Here is a 10,217-nt window from a genome sequence, read left to right on the forward strand (position 1 = left end):
TGAACAGTTTCTTATATGAGCCACACACTCTGTCTCTCCATGCATATATGTGTCTGTCTAAAATCTTCTTTCTAGAATGTCTTTCCATGGCTTGTTTTCTGTCAGCTCTATATCTCCTCCTTCATGGTGCACTTCAAACTTTCATGAGTCTCCAGATGAAATTAGTTGGCATGTCTTAAACTCCCATAACTCGGGTACATATCTCTATTACAGAATATCATGTTCCTGTATAAATGTTTGCTTTTATGTTACATCTGCACGTGGCTGTCAGAATTTCAAAGGCACCATTGGTATGCTTAATTCATGGTTAACTTTCTAATAGTGAGACTATTACAAGCCCTTAATAGATGCCAGTGCTATTTTAAATATTTAATAAATGTGAACATGTTTTGAGTTACTTATGGCTTTTAGTCAGTTTCAGAGATTGCATAGGATTTTGTCTCTGCTCAAACTAAGCATATTCTTAGGAAGTAAAGTAGGACAGTTTAATGCTAGCAAGAAAGATAGCTTCTTCCTATTCACTGAACCCACCTTATGATGTATTTGAAGTTTTTCTTTAAGTTTTATTAGGATATAATTGACTTATAGCACTGTATAAGTTTAAGGTGTATAGTATAATGATACATCCACTATGAAGTGACTACCACATTAAGTTTTATTAACATTCATCATCTCATATAAATACAAAAAAAAAAAGAAAAAGAAGAAAAAGATTTTTTTTCTCATGCTGAGGGCTCTTAGGATTTACTTTCTTAACAACTTTACTTTAACAACTTTCAAATGCCCTATGCACTATACAGCAGTGTTAACTATTGTCATTCCTAGGACTTATTTATCTTCTAACTGGAAGTTTGTACCTTTTGACCGCCTTCCTTCAATCCCCCTCCCCCATCCCTCAGCTCTGGTATCCACAAATCTAATCTCTTTTTCTATTTTTTTTCTTTTATTTTTAGATTCCACATATAGGAGATCATACACTATTTGTCTTTTCCTAACTTACTTCATTTAGCATGATATGATGCCCACAGTGTCTACCCGTGGTGGGATTCCCTTCTTTTTTAATAGTCAAATAATGTTCATTATCTATCTATCTATCATCTATCTATCTATCTATCCATCCATCTATCACCTCACAATGAATGAGGCACTCTTGATCCCCAGATTTTTTAGGCAAAAACCCATTTACACAGTGGTTTAATAGTGGTGAGACAGTGTAACCCAGAATTAGACACTGTTCTTTTAATGGAGAAAGATGCACCTTTCCAACTAATAGTGTCTTTTGCTGGGTTCTCACCGTTGCACATTTCAGATAAAAAAAAGGACCAAAGCCAGTCATCTTCTAGTGTTCAGATGTGAAAATATGTTAAGAAAACCTAACTCAAAATTACAGTTGATGGGGGCACCTGGGTGGCTCAGTCAGTTGGGCATTGGACTCTTGATTTCTGCTCAGGTCATGATCTCAGGGTTGTGAGATGGAGTCCTCTGTCAGGCTCTATGCTAGGTGGGGAGCCTGCTTTAGTTTTCTTTCTCCTTCTGCCCATCCCCCCTCCCCCAACCTGGCCCTGCTCTCTTCTCAAATAAATAAATATATCTTTTTTAAAAAAAATTGTAGTTGGTGGGATGCTTATGTGGCTCAGTCGGTTAAGTGTCTGCCTTCAGCTCAGGTCATGATCCCTGGGGTCCTGGGATCAAGTACCACATTGGGATTCCTGCTCAATGGGGAGTTTAGTTCTCCCTCTGCCTGCTCTGCCTGCTGCTCCCCCTGCTTGGACTCTGTCTGAAAAATAAATAAAATCTTAAAAAACAATTTCAGTTGGCAAGCCAAGAAAAGAGGGCTTTTATGCATGTGACACTTGTCACAGCTTCATAGTCCAACAGGAAGAAGGATAGATTTTTTTTTTTTTTTTTGGCGGCAACAGAGAGCTGCCCTTGTCTGCAGCCAATGAGAAGCTACCACAGCTCCAAACTCTCATTTTCCTTCAATAAGCTTTTGCTCAAACAACTCCTTCCAGCTTCCTGATTCCTCTATAAAATGACGCTGTTCTCCTTTGTTCTCTGGGCTTGCTTATGTTCACCATAATTTGCTTGTGTCAAATTGTAACTTCTCTGCTATTCTTGAATAATCTCAATTTTGCTGGCTGAATTTTTCACCTTTTTTCTTTTACAAGGTTGACAAATTGTATGGCCAGCTTAAGGAACATTGATCTGTGTTTTGTTCTTGTTCTATTTTCACTCACCTCTTTCTTTTCTTTTCTTTTTTTTTTTTTTTTAAAGATTTTATTTATTTATTTGACAGACAGAGATTACAATTAGGTGGAGAGGCAGGCAGGAGAGAGGAAGAAGCAGGCTCCCTGCTGAGCAGAGAGCATGATGTGGGGCTCAATGTGGGGCTCGATCCCAGGGCCCTTTAAACCACTGAGTCACCCAGGTGCCTCTGCTCACCTCTTTCTAAAAAGACAGTCTTGTATTGTGTATTTCTTTGCTTTGAAGATTTTGGCCAAACCTAAAGAAAATTGGTCCCACATAGTAGACCAAGACTGTCTTTATGCCTTTAACCTAAGACTTCTCTACCTCACAGATAGGAAGGAGTTTCAGATTGGTGATCATGTATGTTATCCCTTATGAAAAGTAATAACATGTTTTCCCATTACTGATCCCTTGGCATTTTTTTTTTTTTTAAGATTTTATTTGTTTGACAGAGAGAGACACACAGTGAGAGAGGGAACACAAGCAGGGGAGAAACAGGCTTCCCTCTGAGCAGGGAGCTCGATACAGGGGTTGATCCCAGGACTCTGGGATGAAGACCTGAGCTAAAGGCAGAAACATAACAACTGAGACATCCAGGCACCCCTCCCCCCCGCTACCGCCCCGGCATTTCTTTGCCCCTTGTCATAACACTCCCTCCAAGATATAATTCTACAATGTCACTGTGACTCTAAATTACATTCAGAACATTTTTATTATTAAATGCAGAATATAAGTCATACCAGCAATGGGGCATATCTGGAAGTCAAATGTTTTTTAGGGCTTTATTAACATATTGTAATTTGATGCCTTAAATCTAACATCAGTTAGAGGAAATTCAACATGAGGAGTTTCGAAAACACAAGGTAATTACTATAAATGTTTATGTTTGTTGAATGAGGAAAAACTTGCATAACACTTCCTTTTAATAAGAGGATTTGAGGGGCGCCTGGGTGGCTCAGTGGGTTAAGCCTCTGCCGTCGGCTCAGGTCATGATCTCAGGGTCCTGGGATCGAGCCTTGTATCGGGCTTTCTGCTCAGTGAGGAGCCTGCTTCCCCCTCTCTCTCTGCCTGCCTCTCTGCCTACTTGTGATCTCTCTGTCTTTAAGAAAAAAAAAAAAAAAGAGGAATTGAGTTTATATTTACACATATACATGTAATCTAACCTGATTTGGTAGAGATAATCATAATTATTAAATATTTAAAATGCTACTCTTCTGATAAATAAACATATATTTACCTTTAAGCTCACTAAATTGACTTCCCCATATGAGAATTCTCTAGATTACCAATTAGCAACTAGAATTTGTAATGTCTACCCTTATAATTTTCTATCTGGGGCTCATGTTTGAAATTATGGTTTATTTTCTTTTTCCATGGAATTATAATACTCAGAGAATGAGTCTCCTAACCTTATTTATACTTGCCTATGATTGTAAATCAGTTGCATTTGACTGAAAATATGATTGCTTATCACTTTGTGATGACTCCCCGGAACCTCCAAAGTGAATTTTTTGGAGTAGCCAATGTATGTGTATGCGTGTGCGTGCACACGTGTGTGTATATCTCTCAAACACACCCTCTAACTTTGGTTACAGTTATCTAGCTGTTTAAATGTGAAATAGTAACAACGACAGAAGTATGTATGTACCCCAAAACACAGACACACACAAGGTTTTTAGGATAAATTCAATGAATAAGAATGTTATTTCTATAGGGAATGCTGAATGGTTGCTTCTGATTTCCAGGTTGGGTTTTTCATCAGAAAAAACTGGTGTCACACTACCAATATATGGTAAATCCCCCTCTTTCTATTCACATACGTTCCAGTGTACATTTTTTTTAAAAAGATTTTATTTATTTACTTCAGGGAGAGAGAAAACATGTGCGCACACACAAGCATAAAAGGTAGAGAGAGAAGCAGACTCCCCGCTGAGCAGAGAGCCAGAGGTGCAACCCCACCCCAGGACCCTGGGATCATGACCCAGCTGAAGGCAGACGCTCAACTGACTGAGCCACCCAGGTGCCCCTCCATTACCCCCTGTAAGGCAGAAATCCATTTCATCATGAAGTATAAAAGTTTAAAGTTGGGATAAGGCCTCCTCATAGTTACTAATAAAGAGGTCCAAACAAAATCTAAACTCTCTTAATTTCAAGATCGTTGCTCTAGTCTAAAATGCATCTTGGGGTTCCCTTTATGGAAAATATCTTCAAAAGAACAGCGACTTCCTTTATGAAATCAGGAGAATGAGTCCAGTAAGTATCAAAATGAAATATCAAGGGGCACCTGGGTGGCTCAGTGGGTTAAGGCCTATGTCTTCGGCTCAGGTCATGATCCCCGGGTCCTGGGATCGAGCCCCGTGTTGAGCTCTCTGCTTAGCCGAGAGCCTGTTTCCCACTCTCCCTCTGCCTACCTCTCTGCCTACTTGTGATCTCTGTCTGTCAAATAAATAAATAAAATCTTAAAAAATAAAAAAAACTTGAAAAGGAAGTATCAAGAAGACATAAGTCCAAGTCTGTATAATTTTGAATATATTGCAATGTTATTCATAGATACTGTGTGCTTTTATTTCAATATATTTATGTATTTAATATACAGAGACATTTTATATCCAGTTACTCTTGTCTGCATTGAAAAATTATTGAGAAGTATATAAGCAATATATACTATTAAAAAGTAATAAGTAATAAATACTCATGAAAAGTCAAAACAAGAAAGAAAAAGACAAAATTATGTTTCCCATCTTAGTGAAAACATATTTTCAGTTCCAAAGTTAATTTTGAAGTATAACTTCTGTTTTGTCCTCCCCACCTTCCTTGCCTCACTTTCTTTAAAGTACAGGTGGTAGTTATACTTTTTAATATAAAATATGAAACTTCTGGGAAGAAACCTCACCATTTTGCCAACTTTGACTATCATTACTTTGCAGAACATTCGGTGTTAGGGTAGAGGCTAAAGGGCTGAGAGAAGACTTCCGGGAACGTACTACGAGTCACGTAACAAATGAGAACTTGTCCTTCCCTCTGTGGAACCTGCCCTTGCCGAGAATTCTGTCCACAACCTCAGTAGACAGATATTTCAAGCAGTAGAGGGTAAGCAATGCTTATCCGTGTTCTCCCCTCAGACCTCTCTTTGGGTAAAGACCACGGAGTATGTACCTGTGGTGGGGCTCTGTCAGGGGTAGCAAACGCACAGTGTCCTCTTCTGAGTTACTGTAACTGAAAATAATAAGGTGTCTGTAAACTTGTTTTGGTTTTGGCATCAAGGTTTTTCTAACAAGTTATAAAAATTTCCAGAATCTTTTTCCAGCGGAGTCAGACTTAGTCTTTCAGGCGGAGCGTGACTGGGAATGAATGCACCGTGCTGGGAAAGATTTGCAGTAAAGGCAATCCCTTTGCATAAATAAAGTCCTACTTTTGTTGTAGTCCACAGGAAACCGCATTTACTCACCTTGTCTTTTCAATATTAGTATGTTAAGGTTGTGATTTTTGTGTAGAACTTTCCTTCCTTCTTTGCAAAGCAGTTACAGTGCAAAGGCTCGAGAGCATCAAAGCAGTGTTTGGATCTCAGTTCTTACCAGAGGAACGACCTTGACTAAGTTTCTTAAATTCCCTGTGTTTCTTTGTCCATAAATGAAAATGATAATAACAATACTTCATAAGCTTGTTGTGAGGATTAAATAAATTAATATATTTAAAGTGATTAGTACACAGAAACCCCCAAAACGTGGAGGTGTGGGAAACCAGAGATAAGGCATGTGGGGTGCCCTAGGTGTGTGGGTGGGTGTCTTTATGATAATCACCTGTGACCAACAAAGGAAAACCAGACCCTAAAAAGGAAGTAAGCCATTGAAGGTGTTATCAATAGAGATGTTAAGAAGGATTTAAGGTCACTGGTTAGCTTTTTTAAAAAGACTAACCCTAAAGGTCCTCCTGGGCAACCCTATTGGGACCCCCTCACTCTTGAGAACTTTTCTGTCTCTTCACTTAATTAACTTCTTTCACTTAAAAAAAAAAAGTGATTAGTACAGCACCTGACACTTAGAAAATCTTGGATAAGTCCCTGTTGAGACCTAGTATCACACACACGTGTGTGTACACACACACACATACATACCTGCCCACCCAAAGTTCTAATTGTGAGGAACATTACTGTGAACAATGGGTGACTCCTGTCAGTCATTTAGCACCTGTACTGGCCCCTCTCCAGAATGATTTCCCTGGGATTAGTAATCTAGAAAGAACTTAAAAAAGGAGATATCACAAGTTCTATATAAAGATATGATAGGAAAAGAAAAGGCGAAGAACTGGGGAAAAAATGATGAGAAAATCTTTATCAGCTGCAAGTAACAGAATGCCTAACTAATAAGAGACTTGGAAATATCAGCGTTTCTCTCTTCTGTCCCAAATTCTCAGGAAGGTGGTATAGGCGATGGGTAGTTTACCAATGCCTCCAAGGGGTCTCTTTCATTCTTTCTGCTCCGCCACATGGTGAATCAGTATTGTTTGCCATTTTAGTGACAGCTTACCTTCTGCATTACCAAATGTTATTTATTCCCAGTAATATCTCAATCTTAAACAAATCCTAAACAAAGGAGTTGGCAGAAAAAGAATTTTCCTCTTCTGAATCTTCTGCATCTCTCTCCCTCTCCCTCTCCTTTTCTACCAAGGAGCAAAATTATCCAGATGCTGTACCAAGAAACATCCCTGTATAGGTCCTTAGTCAGATTTGGTTCTTATATCTCATTGCTAGACCAAAGTAGTGATCTATAGTGTGTCCTTTACATATTCTTCTCTATGGCAGAAATACTCATAATCCCAATGAGTAAGGAAAGGGTTAAGGTATAGGCAGGGAGAGGAAGGGGCTTCTAGCTGGGCTCTGAAACTGTACCTGGCAGGCAGAAGTGGACCCCAGAGTGAGGAAGAGGTAAGAGAATAGACCAGACCACCTGGCCTGGGATGTTAGGGAGTATTTTTCTTTAGCGGCTACATTGTTATCACAGAAAATTGACCAGACCTCAAAGAAGTAAGTCATTAAGGATGTTATCAATAGTCCTTGCTCAAAACCAAGGCGGCTTAAGAATCTCAGGGCCACAAGCTTCCTGATTAAGCTGTCAATAATAGACTTTCACTAACATCTCTAAGTGGTAACCCATTCAGGCCCCCTCTCGCTCTAAAGAGCTTTTTCTTTCCTTTCTGCTCTCCCCTTCACTTAATAATCTTCCACGTTACTTCACTCTTTTATGTCCCTGAGATTTATTCATCCACTTTGTGAGACAAGAATCCTGCAATTCTGTTAACACCAGCTTCTAGAAATGTTGGTGGCTATTGGCTCTTAGATGAATTTGGCTCTGAAGATTTTCCTGAGTATCAGAGAAACTTTTCATCCAAGTTCCCCCTTCTCCTGAAGGGCAGCTTGGTTTCCCATAATGGGTGCTGTGGTGGTATAAAGACCTAGCTCCCTTGCCTTAAGATGGGAGAATTCTAAAAGTCCATCTTAGCAGCAAAACTCTCTTTGGGCTCAAATTTTTACTGGGATCCCTCGAAGCTCAGCTCCTCTCCCTGTGCAATCCAGATTCTTTTATCCTCCACTGGTGTTATTCTTTAAAGCCCTTCTCAGTCAAACCCCCACATGGAGATCTCCACCTTAGAGTCTATAGTCTAGGAAACCTAACCCCATCAACACTGCTCACTGCCAGAGGGAACTAAGATACCGTGATTGGCTTAATAATTATGATTCATTCAAAAGCACCGTGAGTCTAGAGCAAAACACAAGTTCCTGTTTTTCTAGTTGCTTTCACTGCCTGGAGTATTCTTCCCTCAGACATCTATGTACCTAACTTCCTCACCTCCTTCAAACTTTTTCTCAAATGTCACTGCCTCAATGAGGTTGAATGTAAATCTGCCTAGTATTTCAGTCCTTCTCCTCTTCCCATCTCCCTGGGCATTCTGGATTTTCCCACCCATCTCTACAGTTTTTATTTTCCATAACACAGCACCTTCCAATTTCTTATATTTTGCCTATCTATGTTGCTGATTTTATGTCTACATCTGTTGTTCAATTATATCACATGTATTGTATATCTCTCCCATTAAAATGTGAGCTCCGCAAGGGTTGCTGTTTCTTACTATTCTCAATCACTGATAGAGCCTGACCATCTAGAAGAGGTTTTCGGCATATATAGGCATTCAAGACTGGTGGTCAAAACTAGGGCAGCATGGCAGTGTGGATAAAAGCAAGTGGATAAATGAGTCATTCATGTGGTAGGTCAACACTGGTCCATTATCAACAGTATCCAGTAGAATGTGAGAGATGAGACAGGGAAGCGGTTAAGGTTGATAGTCAGGCAATTGTTTAGTGATGATATTGTCATACACTGAGTGGGGAACTCAGTAAAAGAACCTGGTTTGGGGGTAATGATGGATATTATTGAGGTGCCTGTGGGACATTTGGCTAAGGTATGGTACACAGTGGGATCCATGGGGCTGAAATGTAGATGGACAGGCATATATTTGGGAATCCTAAAAATACAGATGTAAATTTTTGTTTCACAGGATTTTTAGTGTGTATAGTGAGAAGAGAAAAGGACTGGCTAGAATCATGATGAAAAACACAATTTAATGTTTGGGAAAAGAAAGTGGAGCCAAGAAAAGAAGATCAGTTAGTATCTAGACAGTAAGAAAGAAATGTGTACATTATGGAGAGGAAGGAATCAAACTTTTAAGTGATGATGGAAGAAAAATAGAACAATGAAAGGAAAGAGGCTGAGACCTAAGAAAAGAGAAATAAGAAAAAAATTGATAGAATGAGGAGGAAGTCTAAAAGGATGAAATTTCTTGAAGACAGTAAAGGGGATTTAGGGTTAACTATTTCATATATATATATATATATATATATATATATATATATATATAACTTACTTCAAAATGCAAAAAAAAGTGTGATTACTACATCAAAACCTGATAGAGGGAATGAATTATTCCCGTTGTCCAAGTACTTTTGTTTAGAGGGGCAAGAGGGGCAAGTGTCATGTGATGCTTTGATAATGTGAGCCTCGTCGAGATCAGAGCCGTACATCCTCCATGAAATATTCCATGGCGGTCTAGTTCACCAAAGATCCCTTCTTAAATACACACATGTACCCATAGACACACACTATCACATCAAAACTTGGCATTTCCCACTCAACATTCCTAAACTGGACTATCCGATATGCCCCATTTTATATAAAACTGTGGGCCAGGGAAATGATTTTGTTTTTTTGTCCAACATAAGCTGGAACAAGGTTTCAATGCAAAAGGCAAGTAACAGAGCTCTATTGTTCATTAATAGTCTTTTATTCTTTAGAAGATATTTAGATCTCTGGACTCTGGGAAACAAACTGAGGGTTGCAGAAAGGGGGGGGGAGGGGATGGGTAACCGGATGATGGGTATTAAGGAGGGCACATGTGGTGATGAGCGCTGGGTGTTAAACCCAACTAATGAATCATTAAACACTAAATCAAAAGCTAATGATGTACTATATGCTGCCTAAATGAACATAATAATAATAAAAAGATATTTAGATCTCAGTTCCCTGTCGCCTCCCATACTCACCAAGAAATTTTGCAAATGTAAACATTAAATTCTAGACTTTCTCTGTGTCTTGAAGCATAGCCAGTGGCAGACCTCCCCATACCCTTCTTGCAAGCTTAGAATTGAGAAACAATTTTATTATATCAGCGAACTAACTACTTAATATGTGCCAAGTAAAATGAGGATTGAAAATTCTTTATTTTGGCAAAAAAAAAAAAAAGTTTCCCACAAAAGACATTATTTACCACAAAGAAACTTCCTTTATTTTACTTGAATCTTTAGCCCAAAATGTACTAGAAGAGTCCTATTTTTCCTTAAGTGAAATCCCAAGTATGTATAGAGCCTAGTGTGTTTTTCAAAACTCTGAGCAGTGATATCATACATACCCCTCTGATGT

The sequence above is a fragment of the Enhydra lutris genome, unplaced genomic scaffold, assembly GCF_002288905.1.
Source record: "Enhydra lutris kenyoni isolate GAN:26980312 unplaced genomic scaffold, ASM228890v2 scaffoldscaffold7, whole genome shotgun sequence".
NCBI classification, from domain to species: domain Eukaryota; kingdom Metazoa; phylum Chordata; class Mammalia; order Carnivora; family Mustelidae; genus Enhydra; species Enhydra lutris.